The sequence below is a fragment of the Eubalaena glacialis genome, chromosome 10 (assembly GCF_028564815.1).
Source record: "Eubalaena glacialis isolate mEubGla1 chromosome 10, mEubGla1.1.hap2.+ XY, whole genome shotgun sequence".
Lineage (NCBI taxonomy): Eukaryota > Metazoa > Chordata > Mammalia > Artiodactyla > Balaenidae > Eubalaena > Eubalaena glacialis.
Genome location: NC_083725.1, coordinates 25,204,847 through 25,229,584, shown reverse-complemented (window position 1 = coordinate 25,229,584; position 24,738 = coordinate 25,204,847). Strand labels below are relative to the sequence as shown.

The window sequence follows — 24,738 nt, the reverse complement described above, 5'->3', positions numbered from 1 at the left end:
CATCTGCTCAGCAATCAAGTTTGAATTAACTACATTCCAAATGCTGTAGGTGCTCTAGCCTTTGGAGCCCAGCATTGCTCTACTGGACCCAAAAGTGCAAATTAAAGTGCTGCATGCTTCAGGTTTTCAAGCAGAATATGCAAGTGGGTCTTTTTTTTTTTCAAGTGGGTCTTACTTTGTTTATTTTTTGTGTGTTTTCCTGACGAGGGAATCCTCTTTTGTCTTCAAGTCTTCAATGCTTCTCTCTAGGCTAACCTTGCAATATATCTTCCAAACTGGACCAATTAAAAGTGAAAAGGGATACAATTAAAATAATTATGCCTGAACACCAGGCACAAACCATGAGTGTCCTAGACAAACAAGGACATGTGGTCATCTGACTTCTTCCCAGGCCACCACCCTCAAGTCTGACTGATATGCTTTCCTGCTCCCTGTAGCATCTACCCCAAGCCTTCCTCCTGCTCTCTCTGGAGATGACTGCTTCTCTCTTATCAAGAACACAGAGGACCACCAGACTGCCATGTTCCTCCACCTCAACACTGCCTTCTTTGCCCATGCATTCCTCTTTCTCTTCATCTTCTCTTATTCTTGGAGGAATAAGGATGCAAGGCTCTGCCATTCTCCGATCCCTGCTTAATCCAACAAGCAGTTCTTTGCTGGCATTCTCTCTCTCTCTTCCGTATTTTCTCCTTCCAACAAGCCATGAACATTGTAGTCTTTTCTCTCTAAAAAGTCTTCCCTAGACCTCAAGATACTGCTTTCTCTATTCCTTCCACTGTCTGTGTTTTCTCCTGCCCACTTCATGACAAACCTCTCTTTCTGGGGGCCTTTTTCCTCCCACCCCTTCAACACAGGTGTCCCCGAAGTTCTCGACTCCGCCCTCCTCTCTTCCCATGTGCTGTCAGTTGGCATGATCTTCCTCTCCTACAGTGTGTCATAGACACAACTAATTGTGATTAACTCTCAAATATGTATTTCTAGTACTTGCCTTTTTCTTTCTTTAAAGCACCTTTTCCAAGGTCCATGTTTTGTGCATCTCACGTGAATGGGCAGCTGGCACCTTAAACTCAGCAAACTCAGCGTGCTCCACACAAAACGCATCCTCTCCCATGTTCCCTTTCTGGCAACATCGTCCTCTCAGGAAGCCTCAACGTTTCATCATCTTTTATCCTTCTGTTTCCATCTCCCTCACATACTTCTTTCTCCCAGTTGTCCTGTTGACTTTCATCATAAACTCTAAAATGCCTTCCACTTCCATCTCTTCTTTCTTTTCCTACTTCCACTTCCCTGTTTCAGGCCCATGTGTCAGTTGCTCCAACTTCAGAGCCAGTTTCATACCTCATCTTCCTGCCTCTTCTCTTTCCCTCCACCAGTCTTCATGGACACTTGGCTAGGGAGGGACTCTGACGGTGAATGTGGGCACAGCTCAGAGGAGTCTTCAGAGAAGGTCTCTACCAGCAAGCTGAGAGCTGAGAGGAGAAGCCAGTGGAGGGATGAGAAGGGGAGAAGGACCAGAACAGTACATTTACCAGACGTCCAGTGAGGAGAGAGTACGAGGAAGGAGGTAGCCAACAGTAAAGAGTGCTAGGAGAAGTCAAGGACTTGAGACTGGAGGAGAGGACTTTAATTTGGCAATCAAAGATCACGGTTCTCTTGGAGAAAGAAGTTTCAGTTCCTGAGTGTGGGAGGAGGACCAGCCTCTAGGTTCTCAACTTCTCATGACCACCACTGGCATTCTCCTTCAGCATCTCCTTATCTCGGTCACATTCTAAGACCACTCTTCTTTTGATAATTGAAATGCCAATACACAACTCTCCAAGGACCGTTTTCTATTCTTCCAGTTCCTCTACACCCTCAAAACCCCCTAAACTCAACTCTTTGATCTTGACGAGCCACCAAATGTCACCTACTCTGGGTTCCGCTTGGCTCCACTTGTTTTTTTCCTGTTCCGTCAGACCCTGTCGTCCAACACCTCACTTACTGCCCTGCTAGCATCCTTCATTCTCTCATCTGTGTTTTGTTACACCACAGTGCACAGGTTGAAATGATGCAGTACTGAGGTACATGGGGCTTGCTGGAGGAAACTCCCCAGCCCTCACTGTCCCTAATACGTGATTCTCCACTCCAATCTTCAGTGGTCCCTCAGCATCATTCAGCAATCCTTCTCCAGGTCAACTTTCTTCTTTTTTTCATTCCTGCACTAGCCAGTTTAACCCATCATGGTTTTCCTCAAGACCTACAATTCTGCCCCATCTCTCAGCAGATTCCTTGCCTCCTTCTCCACAAAGAAAGTGAGGCCTCCAGGCATGAACGTCAACTTCCCTCCTTTAATCCTCACAATTACAACATTGAACACTGTGTGTGAGTAGATACACGTATGTATATAAGCAGATGTGTGTCTAGATGTACAGGTGTATGTATAAGCATATGTGTGTGTGTGTGTGTGTGTGTGTGTGTGTGTGTACATGCTCACAGCCTTAATCAACACAATTTTTAAAGCACCCACCATGTGCCATCCACTGTGCCATGCATTTTGTAATGTGTTATCTCATTTAATCCTCTTACCATGCTTCTTCTGCTAGTCAGAGAAGGTACATTTCTTTACATCTGCCTGTCTCCTGAGAGATCTCTGTCCCTATTTCCTGTAACTTCCTCCTCTTTGCCAGGTCCTTCCCCTCAGCAGTTCAACATGCTCAAGTCTTCCATCTTGAAAACCCCACAACTTTTCCTCAGTCACCACTTCTCTATATAGCCCTCTTAGCAGCCAAACTTTTGAATAATCTTTGTTCATTACTGCCAGTTTCTCACATCTCATTTGTTACTCAGTCCACTGGAAACTAGAATCTATTCACATCACTCCATGACTCCATGAAAAGTATCACAAGTGTTACTACTCCTGCTGGTACTGTCTCAGGACCCACTCTGTGCTACTCTATTATACCAGGTGTCATAAACTCATTCTCTTGTACAATTCTTCTCAGCATTTACCCTAACAATAATTGTTCTGGCAATTTTTGTTTAATGTCTGCTCCCTACAAAAGACTGAAAGTTAACTTGGAGCGTGGACCATGACTATTTTCTTCACATTTGTGTCCCAAGTCCATGCACAGAGTGGGACCTCAGTAAATATTCGTTGAGGGCTTCCCTGGTGGTGCAGTGGTTAAGAATCCACCTGCCAATGCAGGGGACATGGGTTCAAGCCCTGGTCCGGGAAGATCCCACATGCCGCGGAGCAACTAGTCCCGTGGGCCACAACTACTGAGCCTGCGCTCTAGAGCCCGTGAGCCACAACGGCTGAGCCCGTGTGCCACAACTACTGAAGCCCGTGTGCCCTGGAGCCTGTGCTCTGCAACAGGAAAAGCCACCGCAATGAGAGGCCCGCGCACCGAAACGAAGAGTAGCCTCCGCTCGCTGCAACTAGAGAAAGCCCGTGCACAGGAACGAAGACCCAACGCAGCCAAAAATAAATAAATAAATAAATTTAAAATAAATAAATACATACCTACGTACATACATACTCGTTGAATTAACGATTGAATAAATAACCGAACAATGCTTTAAGGTAGATCCTCGTATCTCCATTAAACATGAGAAGAACAGGGCTCAATGTGGTTAAATGACTTTCCCAAAGTCATATGGCTAGCACGGGGTAAGAGCCAGGACTCACACCCAGATCCAGTGATAAGCCTGTGCTTGTCCAGTGCCCGCTGCGACCTCCCCCACCATTACCCTCACTGCTGCCATACACATGAGACACACTCTCAGATTTACACACCTAGCCCAGGCCTTTCTTCTTAGCCCCAGGTTCAGATACACAACTCTCCACCTTAAATTTCCACCTCAAAGTCCACCTCTAACCAAACTCAACTCATTATCTTTCCCAAACCTACTCTTTAACTCTTACTCTTAATGTTGTCACCGTCGACCCAGATGACCAAGCCAGAATCTTGGGAAATATCTTCTCCATCACACCGACTACACACACACACACACACACACACACACACACACACACACACACTCCCAGTAACTACATTCTGTCCTTTCTCCCTCAACACCTCTTCCATCCACCCTTTCCTCTAAATCACTATACTGTTGTAGTTTAGACACTTACAGATTTCACCTGGATACCAGCAATTGGGTCGAGCTGGTTTCCTTGCATCTGGCTTGACCCTCTACAATTCATTCTTCCCTTATATCAGCATCATCTTTATAAAGCATAGATATGATGATGTCACTTCCTTCCTTAACACTTTGTAACACTTTGATGGCTTGCTATCCCAGCTAATGGGATAACCAAGCAAAATCTCCAGAAATGAGATATAAAGACCTAGATGGGTTCATTCTGCCTGTGTCCCGAGTCCCTCCTGACACATGCTCCCACCCTAGGCTTACTGAGGTGCTTCCAGTGCCCTCCAGCCCACCGTGCTGCTTCACTCACCACTGGCTCTGTACACGCTTCCTCTCCTGGAAGGAACACCTTTCTTCATTATAGTCGTCCTCATGAACTCCTACAGGTACTGCAAAATCCACGTTCTTCAACAAAGTCTTTCCAGACCCTTAAAACCCTCTTCCAAGCTCCTACTGAACATTACGGTTTCTATATAGGATATGCCACACTATGCATCAATTATTTGTTTACTTGCCTGCTTCCTTGCTATGTTGTAAGTTCTTTAAGGGAGGGACCAAAATTTTTAAAATTTTCTTATGCTCAATACCTAGTAGCAATGGTGTCCAATAGAGTTTTGAGGGTTGAATGACTAAATACTTTACAAATGCTCCATGTTCCTATAACTGAGCTCCAACCGCACAGAGAACAGGAGCAAAAGCAAAATGAACTTGGTTACGATGGTCCTGATCCATAAAGAGCAAAAGCATGTAAGGTTTGCCTGCCACAGCCAAGTGCTCAAAAAGAGAAAATGTTAGAAACAAATATTGTATATTAATGCATATGTGTGGAGTCTAGAAAAATGGTACAGATGAACCAGTTTGCAGGGCAGGAATAGAGACACAGATGTAGAGAACAAACGTGTGGATGCCAGGGCAGGGGGCGGGGGGTGGGGAAGGTGGTGGGGCAGTGGTGGGGTGGGATGAACTGGGAGATTGGGATTGAAATATATACACTAATATGTATAAGGTAGATAACTAATAAGAACCTGCTGCATAAAAAAATAATAAAATTCAAAAAAAAGAAAAGAAATATGCATTTTTGAGTATTATACGAATATTTTTAGAAGTATTACACTGACTTGTTTCACGTGTTGGCTTGGGGAAGAGAAGATGCCAAAGGGATGTGCGCCAGCTGTAGTTTCCATTTGTTCAAAAAAATGTAAACCATGATGCCAGAGGCAGAAACTCACAAATGCAGCACGGTGGAAGTGCAGCCAGGCCACATCAAGATTTCTGCAGCATTTACACATGGATTTTGTTTGAAAGGCAGGGCCTATCACCCCACACATGGGCTATGTCAAAGAGTGAGGCCTAAGGTCAGAGCCTGAAGCTCAGAGAGCAATTATGCTGTCTCCATACACAAGTGTGGGATGTCTTCCCATAGCTCATTTGAAAGATTCTTAAACTTTGGCTGCTTCCAACCATGTCTTATCTTTCTTTAGAACCCACTTCAAATCTGCACTCAGATGATCCAGTTCTCACGTGTACCCTCTACTGGAATGGAAGGCAGCACGTTGCAGGAGTGTTTTGCCCAGAGTTAGAGGAGATCAGATACCCAGCGTGTCTCCTCCACCCTCTCACCTCCCACTCTCTGTACCTGTGGCTGAGGATCCTTATGTGCTATGGTGGCCTCTCAACATCCGTTTTCCATCTTTCCCAAGTCAGCTGCTGAGCCCTGTAAGGCTCTGGGCTGGTGGACTCATGGGATCTAGCTGCGCACTCACTGTACGCTGGGGGATCAGAAGAGACCACAGAGGCTGATGAGTGACAAAGCGGAGTGAAACCGAAGGCAGAGAGCTGCTAATGTGGGCCTGGGTCTTCCAGCAGAACCTTGCTCCTGCGTGAAGGGCCTTCCATGAAAGCTGATGACAGAGACAGATTCCCTTTACCCATCATTTCAACTTTATTCACTACTGGGCTGAGTGTGAGGGCTCAGAAAATGTGCCCCACTCAGGTAATGCTGTGGCTTTTCCTACCCACTGTCACCCTGGCTTGTAAGTGAAAAATTCGCAGAATCTGTCAGGCAGTGGAATGTCTCCTGACCACATCCAATTGACTAGTCACTTTCAGCCTCCCCAGCAGAGAGTACATCTTCACTTATAAGGAATGATTTCAGGATCATGAAGATGGTCAGTTAGATCTGGCTGTAATTTCTCTCTCTTGAGCTCCCAGGAGAACTGCCTGACTGGCCCATGGCTTTTGCAAATTGACAAGGGGGCCTCAGCTTTGATCTTTCTTTTGCAAGTTTTTCTGGCTGGAGTCTATATTTCTCTTAATTTGGTTTCAGCTGGCATTTTCAGGCTAGGGCCATTCCCCTTGTACATTTAGGATTTAGGTCTTTGGTTCAAGAACCAACCGGAAGCTGAAAAAAAGTCATTAATCTCAAGCTTGTCATCTCAGAGCATCCATGTGGGTGACAATGTCCCAGGGTGGAGGATCAGCACCCTACCTGGCTTTGCCCCTACTTCTAAAATTTTGTGCTCAATATCACATTGTCTTGTTGGTCATATTCCGTTTCTATTATGTATTAGATTAAGATGGGATCCTTTAACCAGGCATTCAAGGACTTCAAAACCTACTCACACCTCAACTATCTAGGCTTTCTCCTCCAGGTTGCCTGACAGGGACACTCCATCTGCCAGCTTCACTCAACCTCAGGTTTGAATCTTCCATTATCCTTTCCTCCCCACACAGTAAGCCTTTTCCTAGATTCCTAGTCTGATGACACTCTAGCCTAAATCCATTCAAACTCATCCCTCTTCCTTCATACACTCTTCCTAGTCTGCTTTAGTTCACCGAGATCTCTCTCTTTCTTGATGTCCCCACAGTAAAAACTGCCAGACAATTTGTGAACAGAACATACTGCATCTTTTGTGTTCTCTGATTGTCTTTTGTGTGTTAGTTGTGCCTCCCCAAATGAATGACAAATTCCTTAATGGCAGGGAAACAGCTGTACAATTCTTACCCCCTCCCAATGCCTAGATTGGTGCTGGCATATGAAAGGTACTTAATAAAGATCCGCTCAGTTGAATCCAATATAGCAACTTGGATCATAAATGATCTTCTCAACAGGAAATACCAAGTGAGCAGGCTGGTGTCATAGCCCCTGAAGTGCCAAGTGACTCATTCAGTTTCAATATAGACAGGACCACACATGCAACCATTGCTGCACCCAAATGGGTTGATTTGAAATCAATTTAAACTACTATGTGCAATTCATTCCATTTTTTCAAAAAGTACTTTTACATTTCTTGATATCTTAATTCATATTTTCACAACTCGAGATATATTTATTTAAATTGGACATTTCTAAAATAGCGATTTACTTGCATATTTTTAAAAATTATTTTTTACCATGGCAAAGTTGATTCAGGCTTTACATATTTCATTTTAAATGAAGCAGACTTTGTATTGTTTTTTCTTCCAGTACTAAAGTGGCTGAACCAATGGTGTGCAGTGTGCCTCACTATTTCTCACTGCCCAGTTTCAATCATTCCCAGCCTTTTAAATTCTGACTTCTGGACAAATGCTCCCAAATATATGCTTCCCAACTTCACCTTTCTTCAAAGTAGATGTCAATTCCACATCTACTACCAGAATATCTTTTTCAAATAAAACACAATGAAAGAAGTCAGCAACTCTGTATTCCAAAATTCTATTTCCAAGGCTGTTTGAAATTTATAATTCATTTTCCATAGAAACGGCATTATAAATAGTAATTCAGTTAGTTCTCTGGCTGGAAAACAAAGCTTAACTAATCCATCTGCAAGGAAAAGTAGCAGAAAGCAATATGGTAACAATATGAGTAATTAAATGAAGCACTAAAAAGTGAATGTAAAAAAAAAAAAGTTCATCTCGGTTGTTAATATTTAAAGAAAGCACTTTCACTTAGAGGACAGGGAGACTGAGATTGCGGATATCTGGAGGACTTTTAGTTACAGCCACACAGTACTAAAATCTGGCAGGTTCTAGACCTACCTCCTCAATCCAGTTGCCAGTCCTTCTGATTCTTCCTTCAACTGACCTCTTCTACTTGTCTATTCTCTTCCATCCCCTCTGCCCCTGTCCTCAACCAGACATCCTCCTCCCTGACCTGGATTATTCTCATGGTTTCCTAGTTGGTTTCCCTGAGTCCAATTTCCCCTTTAAAATTCATTTTGCATGTGGCATTCAGATGAATCCTTTTTGAACTGTTCTGCTCAACAGTATACCATCTCCCCCCAGTGAGTCAGAATAGCATAGGCCTCGCCAAACTTTCTGGGGTGATGTGTACCCTGGTACTGGAGGAGACCCCTCATACTGGCAGGGCCCATTCAGGGACCAGTGGAGGACCCACACAGGGTACAGTGGAAGACCCACTCCCAGGCAAAGTAGTCCAGGCACCCAAATGACATTTAGAATTCTTGGTCAGGAGAGAGCACAAGCTCTCTCCCTTTAGACTGCCTGAAGAGTTGATCTGCTCTCGAAGACCAGAAAGTGATGTCTCAATCTGGTTACTACATTATTCTTTTAGAGGAGCTAGAATGTTGAAGCTCTCGGCCAAAAGTGGGAGGATGGGGAGGTGAGACGGTCACCCACTGGCTTCCGTTTGGTTTCAGTTACCTGTGATCCCTCTGAGCAGAGTGAACACAGATGTATTGGTACAACCTGACAGAGAAGCATCACAATAGTGAAAGAGCCTTGCGTTGGTACAAAGCTCCTTTTCTGAGACTCTGTTGTGTCTTCATTTGTTCAAAGGAGACAGTGATGCCCTCCACCCACAGCTGCTGTAAGGATTGAGGGAGGTGCTTGAAAAGACCTCTAACGGTGTCTGATGCATACATACATACATACATACATACGGGTATGCGTTAATTAAATCGGAGATAAGGAGATGTACAAAAGCTTTGGGTCAGAGCCTCCAACTCTTGACCAACCCCTGGCAGATGCTTTCACTTGGACGAATGCCCACTTTATCAACTTTGGGCTGGATTCAAGCAGAATCTTGCTTGCTGTTCTATACTCCATCCTGACTCACTAAGGAGAACTATCTGGGGAAAGGAGAATTACTGATTTACAATTCAGATCCAAGAAATACTCAGGAATGAAGACAATAGCAAATCCAAATGAGACACGGAGTCTGCTCTGGTTAATTAAAGCAAAACAAAACAACCTCAAAAAACAAAAGCCAAACAAACCAACAAAAAAACTCTGGATCTGGCCAGCCAAGAGCAGACCCACTGCCTGTTGTCATGGCGACTCGGGCATTGCAATCCAGGGCTTCTGAGGGCAAAGACTGTGGCTGCAGAGGGCCACGCCCAGGGCTCTGTGGTCCCTAACTCAGGCTGCTTCTCTCCGAGGCTGGCAAGAAAAGTGAAAGAGGGTTGGGAAGATGTGTATTTGCTTCCATTCTCTGTGTGGTACTCACAGAGATATGTATTTTAGAACTAATCATTTTGAGGCATTATAGCTGTAGAAGATTTATCCATTTTCAAGGCATTTTCACACACTAAATTCTAACAGCAGCCCAGGTATTATTTCCATTTTGTAGATGATAGAGCTTAGAATGGTGGCCATGGGACAGGTCACTTAAACCCTCTAAACTATGGGTTTTTCATTGGCATAATGACTACATGGAATTGTAAACGACAGAGCTCTAAATGTTAGAGAAATGTCACTCCTGGCCAGTGTCATTCCCATATCATCCCACCCCCTGACCCCCACCCCAATCTACTCCTAAGAAAAGATAACGCCAAATAGCATTAGACACTGAGGTGCTACTCAATGCAGAATGTGTCCTATCCATCTCTGTTACATATTAGTAGAGGAGTTGTCCTGTTTCTAGCTCCCTGGGCTGTTTGGAAACTATGGGGCATATCTGGAAACAAAGACTGTAATTGCAATCTGCGTTTCCAAATCTCCCATTAGCAGAGTCATGCCACCTACTGTGCTGAGAGGTGACCTCATTAGAAGAGGAGAACTACCAGTGCAAACTCAAAGCTTCCTGAACCCTCTGGCAGTTGGGCCTGTGCTTGGGGAAGGCGTCCAGCAGCTGCCACTGATGATGGGCTTCTGTACCCCACATTTGCAAAAGCTTTTTTTGCAGGCCTTTGATCCTCCCAGGAGCTAGCTGGTTTTGTTTTGTTTTTATCCTCAAGCAAGATGGCTGCTGATTGCAATGAGCTCAGAATAGCAGAAAGTAATTAAAAATTCATTTTAAAATCTATTGCACAGTTTACCATCTACATTAAGAACACCGATGGGGTAAATAGGCTGGCATCATCTTCAGTAGGGCAAGGCAAAAGAAGAATTCGGGCAGTCTGTTGCACACAGTTTAGGAGCAGTAGATAAAATAAACTGTATTTCAGCTGGACTTTGTACAAGTTTTGTAGGCCTTTTCCTGAAAATGCAAGTGGTCATGACAGAAACCCGCATTTTCCAAGAGAATTTGGTAGCCATCTGATGGCCCAATTATCTCAATCTTGTTGATTGAGATAATTCTTCAGGAAAATGGATCTCCCGTTTTCAAAGAGCAGTTCTCTTTAGAGGTCAGTGACCAATGGTGCCGGGAAGCTGAAATTTTAACAAGCACTTTTTTTTTCTAATGATGTGGATCCACTGTTTACCGCATTATTTTGGGAACCTTTCTGCGTTGAATATCTAGAGTTTAAACCAGACTTGGATGTGCAGACTGAGCTGCCAAAGTAGTAACAGAGGTGCACCTGGACCCCAGGCTTTCCTCCATCCCGCCAAGCCCTCACCGTGCCTTCTGCAGTCCCAGACCTGCCTGTGATCAGCAAACACTGCCATCAACTCCATCCCTGCCCTTGGCCCCAGTCTCAGTACCAGAAGCAAATTCCATTGGAAAATAGATATTCTCTGCAAGAAAGTCCATATGCAAGACATTTTTCTGAGGGCTTTTTTTTCTTTAAACTCTAGCAGAGAAAGTGCTACTGAGAACACACTATTGAAAAGAAGTTAACTTGCATTAAGTGATCTGTATTTTCACCCATGAGCTATGTTTTCTAGGTCCAAACATCACTTTATATCAATTTTGAAGCGTGGCAATAGGAATCTGATGATGAATATAATAGAACAGTTTCATTTAGCAATCGAATTCCATTATTAATATCACTGCATTACCCATTTTATTCTAGAATTTATGTTCATTTTCAGAACTAACAACCCGTTCTGCTCAGTGCACATATTTTATGTTTAAAGTAACTTGTTGTACTCCAACCCAGGAAATAAATGCCGAATCAATTTACTCTCTCCCTCTTCCCCCAACACTGAAAGCAAATGTCAAGTGTTATAAAGCTCCCCAATGATGTCAATAATTTTATTAAAACTTGAGATTTAATATCTCTTCTCATATCCTTGATAGAGGATTTTAGTAGGTAGGGCTATAAAACTAATAACCTAATTTTCACTGCAAATATTTTCATTCACCTGGGGCAGAGTAAACCAAGGCCTTTATGGTATCGTTAAGCCAGATTACGAGCAATTTTGATTAAAACCAAAGACACTGACATTTTCCAAACAGAAAAGGAGTGTCACCAGAATCAATGTCTTGGCCATTGCTTGTGTCCAGATGAATCCAGAAGCCGGGGTGGGAGAAACTGCCTCCAGAGAGTTGTGGGCCTAAATGATCACAGGTTCTTAGCATTTCCTGCCTGATCCTAAGGGGGTGGAGGTGAGAGGCGGGGGGTGGAGCTGGGAGGGAATCTGTGCTCTAGTCACACAAGGGTAACACCTTCTGACCTCAATTAACATACACATGAAGCGAATATAGAGACATTTCTTTCAATAAACGTTGAAATCAATAAATGTTGAAAATATCAAAAGCTAACCTTTTTCCAGTTTCCAAAGCAACAAAGAAGACCATGGATGGAGAGGTCATTAAAAAGCAGGGAACAGAGCCAAGAAGATGGAATAATGATGTTCACATTTCTCACTCTTACCGGTGTTGAAGTTGCCTTTATTAAGACAGTTAAGAATATTTTCAAGTTGCCAAGGGAAAAAAATTGAGTTGAAGATTCTGATTTTTTTCTTGTAATTATTTCAGAAACAAATGCTAAATCACTTATAATCCATTATAAAATTATAAGTGATGTACTGTAATGCTAGCATGGGCATGATTTCTGAATTTTACTAGGTTTTCTCCATTTGTAGTTTTTATATTTAGGAAAATATGCCTTGATCCAGCCCAGATTCAAATATAAAGAATAATCATCATGTTTTATAACAAAGGTCTGTTTCGTGGATTCTTTGTTCATGTTATTACATGTTTACATTTGAAGATAAGGCAGCTGCTATTGGTGTTCCGGGGGCCAGTAAAATTGAAACAGTTAATGAATGGGTGTCAATCTTTTCCAGATAGAATATTCATGTAGCTTGAATGACAGCATTCATATTTTTGATAATAAACTAAGAGGAGGTATCGGCCTTTCTTAGATTATGAGTTAGAAAAGTGCTGTGATACATTTAAGATGATGGACATCATGTAAAAAGTCTTGTTTTTCTTAATCATGTACATTGGCTGGAGGACCCTCTACTCAAGGAAATGGCCAAGGATTCAGTGATACTACAATGTCTATGATCGTTAACATTTGTCAACACCTGCTATGCAGTAGACACTTTACATACGTGATTTCTTTTCACCCTCACTACTCTTTGACAGGGGAACTATTCCTATTTTATGGAAGAGAAAACATACCTTAAAAATTCTAAGAAACATGTTAAAGGCTGTTATACAGGACACATTCTGCCAACCTGGAAAATACAAATACTGAACCAATCTTTATAATTAAAATTCACCACAACATTGCCTTGGGTAATGAGGGGAGTCAGCTCTTTTTCTCTTAGGTTGCTGAATTACTCCGAATTAAGAGCTTTTAAGCAGTAACTGTAATGTATTAGCGGTTCTACCATTTTTAAAATATTTAAATCTTTTTCTAATTACAATAAAATTTATCTTATTCTACATGGACCCAGAATGGACTATTCTGATCATTAAAACACTCTGGCTAATAAAGTGTTAGGGGAAGACTACTAATCTTTAAGAAGTAGCAAAATCATATGCATTCAGTATCAATGAAGCACAAGCTTTGACGATTCAGGAATCATGTAGGAGACGGTAATGCTGGAGGGTCATCATGACAAAGACCGGTTATAATTTCACAAGGAAAGCAGGACAACACTACTTAATAGAGATTTCTAGTTGTCAGAATCTTAGATTTGAAGAACTGGAAGGCACCTTGGAGGTCCTCCAACCAAGCCTTTTATTTACAGGTGAGGACTCGGAGACGCAGACAACTGGCAGCTTTAAGTGACACACCCAAGGTCATCCAGGAGCCCAGTGGGAGCCACCTAGTGACCAGAACCCATGGTAACCAGTTCTGCCTTGCTAAGCTGATTCGTCAAAATCATAGGTACCCTACTTAGCTCATCATCACTTAGAACAAAACAAAAAAGGAAAGATGTGCCGTCATTTGCCTTCTGAATTTGTTGATTTCTGAGCAACCACAGATTTACTCTTTTTTGTTGTTTTCTGTGACAGCTATTCCTGGATCGTCATTTTCTTTCCATAACTTCCATAGCACAATTAACACACCTGATGTCATTCTGTAAATAGACACAGCAAGGAACATGCACTTTCTCTGAATGGTTTCTGATTTTTCTCTCTTCTCTAATACAATTTTTATTGGGATTGAAATGTGGAGAGGAGTTCTACGAAGCATTCAATTCCAGACTTGCAATTTAACTTGCCAGGTTTAACTGGGGGATGATTAATCAATTATTTACTTAGCTGGCACCATTTTTCTGTCACTTAAATCATATTTAATTTCAATCTATTATAATCCATTCTCAGTGCTGAGCCAAAACGCTTGATGCACTATCTGCTTATGAGATGGTTTCACACATATAGCATCAAAGTACTAAGTGTCTCATGTACATTTACAGATGACGGACTGCCTCTGTTAAGATGTGGTTCATGTGCACGCTTTGGAGATTTCTATGTTTTACAACTTTAACATATCCGGCGCCATTTACTACCAAGTGAAAAACCACCAGAATGATCTAGATCAATAGTCTATTTAATCTGACAAGTCATCATTCATGTAAAATGGGACTTAAATATTTTTTTTGAAAATCATCCAAATCTTTTATTCCTGCCTCCTTCACAACAGGAAGTCAAAACTCTAAAACCACTTGAGATTTAAAAGCCCAATGCAATGTACGAAACAATTAAATCCTAGTTCTGGGGAAAATATATATAGTACATTTTGGAGGGATAATTGCACTGGGTGTTTACATGATACTAGAGAATTAGTGTTAATTTTCTTATGTATGAAAATGGCACAGCAGTCATGTCAGAGCATAACCTTATTTTAGGGATAACGCCTTTATTTTTAGGAGATGCAATAATGAAGTATTTGGGAGTTAAGTGTCATGATGTCTGCAACTCTTTAAATAGTTCATATACAAAACATAGATGAAGCAAATATGGCAAAATATCTGAATTTAAGTAGTTGGTATATAGGTATTCGTTGTACTATTTTTCCTTTTTTTAGTTTTTTTTTGAAAATTTATAATAAAATTGGAAATCAGTAAAATATCACTTTAGAGAAATAATTCAGAATTGCTTAGTTTTATACACCTTACATTCCCCCCCCCCGCCCCCATCAGGGGAACAGAGAACCACTGTTTGGGGCAGGTGATGGGATGGTAACAGATGACAGAGAAAACAGTTATTTCCCAGAATGAGTCTCCAACCAGCAAAGATGAACACAGTGAAAAGAAGAGGAGGCCAAAGGTAGGTGAGGATACAATAAGAGGGCACCCACCTACTTTACATGAGCACTTTTCCAGGCCCTGGCAACTTCCACCTGGGTTGTTCAAGGAGGATGCGTGTGCAACCATGGACACACCTGTATCTAGCTCTTAGGCTTTACAGCAAAAAGAAGAGGAAGGCACTAGGACACTGCAGATGTGCAAATGTCCCAATTTTCAAAAGGGAAAGTGTTCTGTTCTTAGAGAAGACAGTGGTTTAAAGCCATGCTTTATATCTACATATATTGAATCATTATGTTGTACACCTGAAACTAATATGTTATATGTTAATTACATATCAATTAACAGCAAACAAAAAACCGCATGCTGCTGCACCTTTTGAAGCCATCTTGTTGTTGGCTACAGACTTACAAAGGGGACACACCCAAGGATGTTTTCCTAATGACATACACTAACGTGGAAAAGCCTGCTCATTGCCTGCTTAGAGCTGACCCCTACTTTACCATTCTGTCCCTCACTCTCCTAATTTGTAAGATAGGAAGAACGTGCCTATCTCATGGGTTTCCCGTGAGAATCAAATGAAACAGCATTTGTAAAGAGCCTAGCACTGAGCCTGTCACCTGTCACCAGGTAGGGACCAATAAGTGGTAGTCGTCATTACCATGTAGGTTTCCAGAATCAAAGCACTCGACTCTGTGTTTTATGATAACCTTCTAGCCCACGTGGAAAAATTAGGGGCAGGTTGTCAATATAAATAGGCTTATTCATATCTAGTTAAAAAACTTCCTCAAGAGGGCTGATGAACGGATCAATGTCAACCTAGAGAGAGGTTTTAAGTGTTCCAACAATTCATCTTTAACTTTTTTTGCTTCTACTTTTATATAAGACTGAAATGAATACCATCCAAAAATGTGGATGAAAAAATATTACAGAGACAACTGATACACCAGAGAGAAGAGCACTAAAGTACAGTGAGAACACGCCTAGAGGTGTGTGAAATGGTTCATTAGGGTGTGAGAAGGCAATTTGAGACTATTTCTGTCTATTCTTAAACTTGAAAAAAAAGTTAAGCTTTGCTAATATTCTAAATGCACTGAGTGACAGTGATATTGTCACCTGGTCTATAATGGAGAGGATGGCTTCTCAGGTAAGGTATACAAGGAGTCTGAGGGTTTCTATAACAATAGACAATTGAAGATAGTCTCCTATTTGTTTGTTCTCTTTCACTGTATTACCACACACAGCTGTTTAGTTGAGCTCTGTTAAGTGGCTTTATGGATTGCATTACCTAGTTTTAACTACAGAATCTTCCCCAAATGGACAGCTGGCTTAAAAAAAAAAAGATTCCCCAAAGAAATCATGGATTGAAGATAATACTAATGAAGAAAGCACAAGTGAACAACAAGAAAATGGCAGAGCAGACAGTTCTACTGTTCCTGGCATCTGTACTATGCCAGCCATAGGAGATAAAACAAGAATGATCTAATGAAAGCTGATCAGAAATCAATAGAAAAATGTGAAATCACCAAAATGATTTGAGATATGGATTTGATTCACTATTTGAACCTTGTCTTAAGTATATATTATGGCTTGAGATATTAGCTAATGACATCTGTATATACATTATAAAATAACAGACACACATATCTCGAGGGTGGCTACTCAAAAGGTGTTTACAGGTGAAGTAATCCATTAAAAATATTTAGAGAAAATAATCCAGACTCAAATTTCAAAATAGGCTGGAACATGGGTCAATTTTAACCATAATGAAATATAAATGAGATGAATGCAAAAAAAGTCCTACATTTCAGGTCAAAACGTCCAATATACAAGTAAGGATGCGGGAGACTTGCCTGCAAAGCAGTTCATGTTAAAGAGGGCTCAGGCTTGCAGCTGGCCGGCAGCTTTGTGCCAGGTAACAGTGGGCCGTGGCTGGAAAAAGCCTGGACCAATTCTCAGGCTGCCTCTCTCAGGGGAACTCTAGGGTCTAGAGACAGGGAGCAGATAGCCTCACTGTATTCTGCTGGCCCACAGGTAGAAGGCTGTTCAGTTTTACCAGAAACATACAGGCTTCCACAGAGAGGCTGAAGGCCTTGCCTGGAGGCAGGACTGAAACCCTGGGAGGTGATTCTAACTCTGAATTCTGCCTCCGTGAAGACGCAGGACAGGACCTGCATAACAAACGAACAGAATTTAAACAGTGTAGCTTGTTTAAAGGGCCACGTGGACGTGGTAGGCAGCCCACTCAAATGTAACTCCATGATGATAGGAACTGTTGCTTCATCTTTGTCTTGTTCAATATTGCATCCCAACACCAGAGCTAATGGCTGGCGTCTAATATATGGTCAGCAAATGTTTGTTATCAAGGTAGGGTAGGGCATGTCTCATCACTTGAGGTATTCATGAAGAGGCTGCAGGGGTTTTATCTCTAAGGAATTTCTGACCCTAAGATGCTACAATTTTATATTTGCATACAAGCTTTTCCTCGCCAAATTGAAATATCACTAACACAGGCCTCTGAGCCTCTTTACAAGTTTTTAATTGAACACTCCAGATTTCTATGGATGAGATTCTCTATTCAGAACAACTTTGATTTTTTTTCCCCAAACAATTTGGGATTTTCTTTTAAATCTTTCTTTTTTTTTTTACTTCTGACAACTTTTTTTTTAACTAAAAATGTACAGAGAGATTCTTAAATCAAATTTTTTTTTTTTTTAAATTACACTATACTAGGTATGCTTTATTTATTTATTAATGGCTGTGTTGGATCTTCGTTTCTGTGCGAGGGCTCTCCCCAGCTGCGGCAAGCGGGGGCCACTCCTCACCACGGTGCGCGGGCCTCTCACCATCGCGGCCTCTCCCGTTGCGGAGCACAGGCTCCAGATGCGCAGGCTCAGCAATTGTGGCCCACGGGCCCATTTGCTCCGCGGCATGTGGGATCCTCCCAGACCAGGGCTCGAACCCGCGTCCCCTGCATTGGCAGGCAGACTCTCAACCACTGCGCCACCAGGGAAGCCCCAGAGAGATTCTTGAAGTCAATTCTGCCAGGAATTTGTAAACAGTAATACTTTGTCTTATCTCTCTCTATCCAAGAGACTGCAAATAAATACAAAAACGAATGTGGTATAACAAGCCTCAAAATATTTTAGCTATGGTTTCAGGAAGAAAAAATAATTAAGGACCATGAAGATACATGTGCCTGAAGAAAAGGTAGATCTGGCCACATATCAAACTGATGACAGCATAGGGTCCATATTTGATATTTTCTGCAACTTGACAGGACAATAGAGAATCATTCCTTAAACCGTTTCAGCTGATCAGAAATTAGATTCTTACAAAAAAACTTCAAGTGGAAACTAATAGTGGAGGAAGTCACTGTCAAATTATGAATATAAAAAATAAACATGATACCCTGAAGTAGCACTGAACATAATCTCTTATGCTGTAGCTAAACTTAAAACAATTTTGCTCATCTCTTTTAAAATAAATATCAAACAAAGATCTGGTTTCCCGTCTGTAGCAATATTAGTATATTTTAGTTAGTATTTTCTGTAGAACATTTTTAAAAGACACTTAGTAATTGTGATTTTATTTAGAAGATAAGAACTGTCCCAGCAAGTCCCTAGGGTAGGTGGCAGTCTGACTGGTCTTTCTAGAAAGCCTTGGAGAAACACTAACCCTCACAATTATCTACGGAAGACAGGCTAAGCATTAGTGGGACAATGCCCCGTGTGGGGAAGTGCTGTCAGAGAGACGCATCTGCTATTTGCCTGGATGTCAGCGTAAACCGCATCAGCCTCATGATAGAGGCTGGGTGGCCATCTGTGATGAGCGGGGCAGAGGAAGGATTCCTACACTGGAAGAGTCGAGATGACCTCTAAAGGCTACAAGCAACTCTAAAACTCTACAGCGTTAGGAGATGCTAAAAATGTCGGTCTGCTGGATGACTAGCTTCCGTGGAGATTTCCGGAGTGTGTGGAAAATACTCTGTTCCTTCAAGACATAATCTAAAGGGCAAAAAGCAGGTCATTTTTTAATCACTGCATCTCATCACCAAGATTAAAACACAAAGAAAAGCATATTCAAATATAAGAGTTTCATTCATGTAATAGAATCAACTAAGGAGGTATCGTAAAAGAGCCCAGATCACGCAGTATCCACATTCAAGGTGGAGTGGAAGGCAGTGTCTCACCAAGAGAAGTTATCAAAATGCAATACAAAAAACACCCAGCTCAGCTCTCTGTCAGTTCCTGCTAGTAGTGACGGGGCTATCATCTTGCTGTTTGCTATCCCAGGGAGGGGAGCTGTCAGGAGACGCAGGTGATGCTGTGGCTCCTCAGGCCCGGGATGACAGAAGCCCCTGAGTCCGGGGCCATGACAGATGCTGGACTGAGATAACCAAAAAGAATAGGAAATATACAGAACAGCAGCTGGGCCAGACAAATTCAACTTCCACCTGCTGTTGATTTACACATTCATCTCTCACACTCGATCCCAGCCCATGTAAAAATCTGCCAGCACGTGGAGAAATTAATCAATCTGGGGAAAGGGAGGGAGTTATCCATGGTCCATTTTATATTCTTTCTGTAAACACATTTGTGTAGCACAGAGGCAGCTGAGCTGAATGAACAGCAGTGGCTTTTTCTGCTTTCTGCTGTAATCACCCATACACCTGGGACTCACACAGCTCTCGCTGTTTTCTTAGATGAGAATTTTTTTTTCCTGGGGTAAAGCTGGCTTTGGAAGCTAATTAGATACGTCTGTGTTTTTTGTTTGGCTACCAGAGGACACTTTGGCCACCTAATTTGCATTTCTGTCTTGTCCCTCCCTTGTTGCCTTTGTTGTTTTTCCTTTTGTCTGAACAGAGAACAAGAATGATTTCCAAGCATGGCTGGTCAAACATGCTACTCTTTAGGGTGTGTGTCTATATATGTATGTAAAATTCAAGTGTCTCATTTGTTGCAAAACAACCTTTATTCTGAAGAACATTTCAGCTCAAGGAAATGCTCTTTAAAATGTCTAATTCCCCACTGTGATTTCCTTTAAAGTTCTAATTAGTTGTGCACAGTAATGAATTCTGTAAATTGCAGTGTTTCATGTAAAGCTTTTAAGGTAAGGAAGGCTCTAATAATGAGTGTTGCCACCATCAACCTCTGAAGAAAGTAATTTTGAAATTTAGGTTTCATATTTTTGGAGATGCCATACATCTTAGAAACAATCACAATGCTGAGTCTCAAATTACTATTTGTTGCTTAATGCCATCAACATGTCAGGTTAATGAGTAATTAACAACATTTGTACATAATGTTATTTCCTTCTTTCTGCAAAGGCCAATGGCATAATGGAGAATTCAAGCCATGAAACATCTTTCAACAAATATATTTCCAGAGTTTCCATTTTAAATAACTCATTAGGTCCATAACTGTCTTTTTTAATGGTCAGCAAACAGCTGGGTTTCGAGATAACATGGTGAACATATTCATGTTATTTAAGCTATTTCTACATGTCACTAATACTCTTTGATTTGCTGGTCTTGAAGGGGAAAGAAACCATCACCACTGCTCTCCCTACAACATATACACACCCTTTTTTTAAAAAAAGAAAGGTTTATCTGCACCAACAACCTCCTTCTGTCATGCTCTGCTTGAGGACAACTAAGTTCTTTTTTATTCTGTGTCTGGTTTTCAATCTTTCCTTCTCTTCTTGAACTTAATTGAAACTTGATGCTCTTGGGGGACACGCCCCCTTCTCACCCTCCCAGACAGACAGGTAGGGAGCTGTCCTCTAGCCCCGGTCAGCTTCAGCCCAGGCCTCCCCAGGCATCCTCTCTCCATGCCCCTTCATGCTGGAGCCCAGGGCCCACAGAGCCCTCCAGACATTCAACTCCCTGCGGTCTGTTAACCCCCCTCTGTCTACACTGGCCTCCCTTCTCCCGTCCCAGGCTCAGCATTAATGATTGGGAAACCGCCCTCTCCAGTAGCCCAGCCTCCTGCCTTACCATTTTCCTAAGCCTCTCAAGCCAGTTCCCAGCCCGGCTCCATCCCCACCATCCATCCTGCCCATTCCTGCACCTGGGTCACAGATGACGGAGACAGAAGGCACATCCTTACAAACCTGGTCTTTCACAGATTCAGACACGGCCAACTTGAGAAGCACAGAAGCTGCCATCCATCACTTCACACGGGTCTCGTGGTCTTCCTAACCCAGACCCCACAGCAGCTATGCCCGTCTGTTTCCCGTCTGCTTATCCTCCCAGCTTCTCCTCAATCCCCAGCCGGGAAGGGGAGACGGCCTACAGAGAAGGCCCACGCTCTGGTGTGCGCGCCCCTCATCCCCCGCCCCCTCCACTCTTCACTATGGGAAGAAGATCCTCTCCAGCCCACCTTCCCCATGAATCCCACGTCACACCCCAGCCCACTCTCACTGCTCTCTCTTCCTACACTTAGCCTCTCTCTACTGAGCAGCTTTTCTCACACTTATTTTCTTTTAAAACCAAAACAAAAGCAAACCCTTTCTTTGACCTGCTATTATTCCTCTCACTCATCAACCTCTCACCTTCCATTTCCTGCCACACTCCTTGACTCTGCACTGCCCACTTGCAGGCACCCCGCGTGTTTATTCATTCCTCTCTTAACCTTCTGCAGGCTGGCCTCCTTCTACCTTCACAGTTCTACTGACGACAACACTCAGCGTCCACCAAGCACCCGCCTCTTGACAAATTCATCAGCACTGCTCTATCCTTCCCTCTTGATCAGTGGTTCCCAGCACTTCCCGGACATAAGGATCACTGATCGCTGATCATAGGATCCTCACTGATCACTGAAAGTTTTAAAAAATATAGTGTCTGGGCTGGGTCCTATCTGTAGACATTCAGATTTAATTGCTGCGGGGTGCGGCTCAGTCATCGGTACGTTTTTAAGAAGCACCCTAGGTGATGCTAATGTGTACCAGGTGCAGCCCTGTTCCCGGGATGATCACGACCCTCACCTGGTAAGTTCTCTGTCTGTGCTCCGGGCATGGTGCCCCTACTCTTCTCATCCCGACTCTTCCTTTCTGTCCTCACTTCTGATTCCTATGCTTTAGCCACGCCCATGCATTTTCTCCAAGGGATATTCCCCACCTCACGCAAGTGTGCCTAATATAAATAATTTATAATTCCCAATATGAAAAATGTCCGTATCTCCACTCCAGTGGAAACCTAAAAGCCAGTTCCCCCGTATGACTGTTGTGCATTTCTACCTGCATATTTTGCAGTGACTTGACGACCAAAATGACCTGATGTCTAAAAACCATCTCCATCTTATCAGTCCCATTCCTATCATTAGTACTACTACGTATTACTTTTATTTCAATCTAAACTGCACTAAAATTAAAATCCTGAATAAGTGAAGCGTCCACTGTAGAACTTCGCTTACCTCCAAATTAATGTAAAAGTAAATGAAACCACAAGGGAGACTCATCGTAGTCTACCAACTATATTATTTTTGGACAAAAAAAGGCCCTCCCCAGACCCATATGATACACAAGGAAACCTGCTTTCAAATCTCCTCATTACTGATCGTCAAGAAATAGTTAGCCCTGGGGTTCCCATCAAATGTGTTGATAGTTAAATTGACTTGTGAGTATTAACTGGATTTGCCTCCATGACACCACAGGTAGACCTGGCACTTTGCATAGTTCAGCTCGTCCCTGATTTCCCATGAAGAGCACAGAGGAATATACACAAAATATTTGGTAAGAAAGATAGTTCCCACACTGCTCTCAAAGGCTCAAAGTGCCAATGACACGAAACATCTGGGATGAGGAGGCCTGAGGGGCAGTATGTGTGCCTGCCAGGGCACACACCCAGCTTTTTTTTTTTTAATTGATGTACAGTTGATTTACAATGTAGTGTTAGTTTCTGCTGTACAGCAAAGTAATTCAGTTATACATATATATGTATATATATACATTCTTTTTTATATTCTCTTCCATTATGGTTTATCACAAGATATTGAATATAGTTTCCTGTGCTATAGAGTAGGTCCTTATTATTATCTATTCTACATATAATAGTTTGTATCTGCTAATCCCAGACTCACAATCCGTTCCCCCCCAATCCCTCCCCCTTGGCAACCACAAGTCTGTTCTCTATGTCTGTGAGTCACACACTCAGCTTTGATGAAGCCAAACAGTTTCTTCATCTTGCTCTGGAGCCTCACATGGGTCCAACACACTTCACTTCTCATGCTCACCCTCTGCAGACCCCGTTGCCCAAGTTTGTTTTCCATCTCAAGAACTGAGTCTAAGATGCACACTTGCAACTGCTACTAGTGCTGTTTAATTCTGCCCAGTCACTTGTCTTCTCAAATAACGAAACAGCCAACACAAGTCATGAAAATCACATTAAAAATATCACTTGAAGTGTGCTCTTGACGTTTTCTTACAGACATGTTATCTATTTTTTAAAAATCAGAAAATGATTATTTTTTTCTCAATCTGCCTAGCCACAGGTGAGTCCCACCTCTGCCTGTAGATGCTGTCCTGGTAGAGCTTAACTAGGACTGTAGTTAAGCCACATTGGTTGACAATATCACAGAATTGCCCCACCAACTCACCTTCTTAAATCCCACCCTGTTCACTGTTCTCAAACACTTACGAGCACCAAGAGAACTTCTGGAAATCAATCCTTTTTTGCCATCAGGAATTCAGGCCCATGATGGGCAAGGTCTGGTGCCCACAGCCCTGGAGAAACCAAGCTCAGTAAACGTTCACCATAGCCTGATCCAGGGTGCCCCAGGAGGGAACTGGTAGGAAAAGACAGAAACCACCTGCCCTGTAAGATCTACACAGTGCTCTCTTCCCTTTGTGTGGATTACTGCAACAGAACAAGACTCTTCCACATAACGAGGGAGGCAGGCAACGAGATCTGACTTGATAATGAACCCTCAGCTCAACATCATTTACACGAGATGATACATATTACCCAGAAAAGACTTACAAATGTATGTTACAACAGGACAACCATCCCAGTGTGAAGATAACGGGGAATGTGGGGGGAGCATGTGATTCTACAGCCTCTGCCCAAAAAGTGTAGGAAAGGGAAGCAGGGGAGAAAAGAATGTGCTGAGTAGCAGGATGGGGGATGAGCACCTACCAGTCGCTAAGCCTCAATGAATGTTCGGCCCCAGGAGACACTAGGCTGGAGGGCTCGCTATGTTGAAGACTTCATAACACAAGAGACAGTGATAATTCACTTTGGGAAAGGACATGGCAGGATTCATCTAATCAAAAGATGGGTACACATATTCATGGGATATGGGTACCCAGGTTCACAGCAACACTACTCGCAAGAGCCAAGAGGTGAAAAAATCCAGATGTCCACTGACAGATGAATGGATAAACAAAATGGAGTGTATATATATACTTACAATGAAATATTATTCAGCCTTAAAGAGGAAGGAAAGCCTGTCACCTGTTGCAACATGGATGACCCTTGAGGACATCACATTAAGTGAAATAAGCCAGTCACAGAAGGACAAATACTGTATGATGCCACTGACATGAGGTATCTAAAGCATTCAAATTCATAGAAACAGGGAGCAGAATGGTGATTACTGGGGGCTGGGGAGAAGGAGAAAAGGGGAGTTGGTGTTTAATGGGTAAAGAGTTTCAGTTTTGCAAGATGAGAAAGCTCAGCAGATCTTTAACACAACAATGTGAATGTACTTAAACACTACTGAACTGCACACTTAAAAATAATTAAGATGGAAAATGTTGCATGTTTTTTACCACAATAAAAAAATGCAAAAAGAA

At 42.4% G+C, this 24,738-nt stretch overlaps 1 protein-coding gene across 4 annotated transcripts in view; it reads right to left on the bottom strand.

The window, feature by feature from the left end:
- Positions 1-24,738, bottom strand: part of LOC133100091 (neural cell adhesion molecule 1) — a 316,904-nt gene that overhangs the window by 111,254 nt on the left and 180,912 nt on the right. The gene's annotated exons all lie outside the window — the stretch shown is intronic.